Below are 1,955 nucleotides of genomic sequence, written 5' to 3' on the forward strand. Positions count from 1 at the left end.
TGAAATTAACGTGCAAGTGGCTGAGCACTCCACAGACACGTGTACCCTTAACGTAGTTCTCGGGGATATTCAGCGTGACACAGTGTGACAAGGCTGACCCTTTGAATTACAGGCACAACAGAAACAGGAAGTAAGAGTGAGAGAAAGTTGTGGTGAAAGAGTACAGCAGGGTTCGCCACCATCACCTGCCGGAGCCTCGTGGAGCTTTAGGTGTTTTCGCTCAATAAATACTCACAACGTCCGGTCTGGGAATCGAAACCGCGATCCTATGACCGCGAGTCCACTGCCCTAACCACTGGGCCATTGCGCCTAACAGCACTTTGATACCCGCGAATCATCATCATACAAGTAACTCATTTTAAATATTTCGATGGTTTCCAGTCTTGCATATCAGCTAACTTTTTCTCAAATACTTCAATCTTTATGCTCTCCAGCACCGTTGACTGCACACCGATGCAACAAGCTGTTCTGGACGAAAAAAAAGGAGATATAAAAGTTGTCAAATTTATCCTGAACACCTAGATGAGATTGAAATTGCAATCGAAGAAAAAAATGACTAAGTAGTAATGCTTTCCAACCACGTCTTTTACTATAGCCCTAGGTCAACCAAAGCCTTCTGAGTGGATTTGGTAACTGAAAAAAGAAAGAAAAAGCAACACGCCGTATGTCTGTGTCAGTGTATATATGCAACGGGCAAAGGAGTAGACGCGCGCGAGCTGGAGGTCCGCGAGATAAAAGTGGAGCCTAGAAAGATGAAGGAGAGTGAGAAATTAATCACAAAAGAAGGAAACACTTTGAAGCTGACACCGCCTGAAGAGCTCTCGGCCAACGTGACAAAAAGAACGGTTATATTTAAAACCATGAAGGCAGCCACGAGAAAGCTAGAAATAGCACCAATAGAGGCCATAGAGGAATGTGTTAAGAATATAAAAAGAGTCACAACATACATTACGAGAGGGAGAAGATACGCCAGTGTGGAGGTGCGCTTCACAACGGAGGAGGAAGCAATAAAGCACTCCACAGAGGCAATAAGGACAGAGGAATGGGTGCTCTTGCCTTCGTACTGCGGCAAATTCCCCCGATTGTAATCCCATGGATTACTTATTGTATGTGAAGCACTGTTGAGAATGGCATCAACCGTTCTGCCTGCAACACCAAGGCTGAGCTGGTGGCCAAGATCAAGGATGGGATCGAAAATCTTCCCAGTGACACAGCGAGGACCGTATGCGCCAAATTCCGGAACCGCCTTGAAGCCGTGATGGAGGCTGAATGTGGTTACTTAGAATAAATTATTTCTCAACCATAATCTATTGATATTTTCTATTCTTTTTTAGATACTTTTATTTTTGGATGGAATATTGTGTTTTCTTTTCCTTTCATACAAATTTATCCTGAACACCCCGTAGGTGTATATAAACCGACTTCATTGCTTGACTTGGTGCTTTATTTTGTCGACCTTAGAGGAATAACGTTGGGTGTTCACTTCAACGGTGAGGAGATACTGCAAGCCTCTGATGATTCTGCCTGTCGATCGCCCTTGATAAATAGCAGTTTTGAGTGGAAGTGCTTAAGCGATACCATCGGCTCAGTATATATGACTGTCACTCTAGTGTCATGTTCCTTTTATTTGATAAGGGTTTGTAAATTAAGCACTAGATCAGACATTTGGAGGGAGTGGGAAGATAGCAGTCAAATTTATCGATTCCAGTATTTGACTGGTACCTTATTTTATCAATCCCGAATGAATGAAAGGTAAAGTTACTTCAGCGAGATTTGAACTTAGAGCATAAAGATCCGGAACAGATACAACAAGGCATTTATTTTGTCCGTCTCTCAAAAGACTTTGTCAGTGTGCCGGTTTCTAAATTACGCAAAATGCCAGCAATTTTGATGCTATCGACCATAAAAATTTAGTTGGTGCCTTATTACAGTGGTTTCCAAAGTGGGCAGTATTG

The sequence above is a fragment of the Octopus bimaculoides genome, chromosome 6, assembly GCF_001194135.2.
Source record: "Octopus bimaculoides isolate UCB-OBI-ISO-001 chromosome 6, ASM119413v2, whole genome shotgun sequence".
In the NCBI taxonomy this organism is placed as follows: domain Eukaryota; kingdom Metazoa; phylum Mollusca; class Cephalopoda; order Octopoda; family Octopodidae; genus Octopus; species Octopus bimaculoides.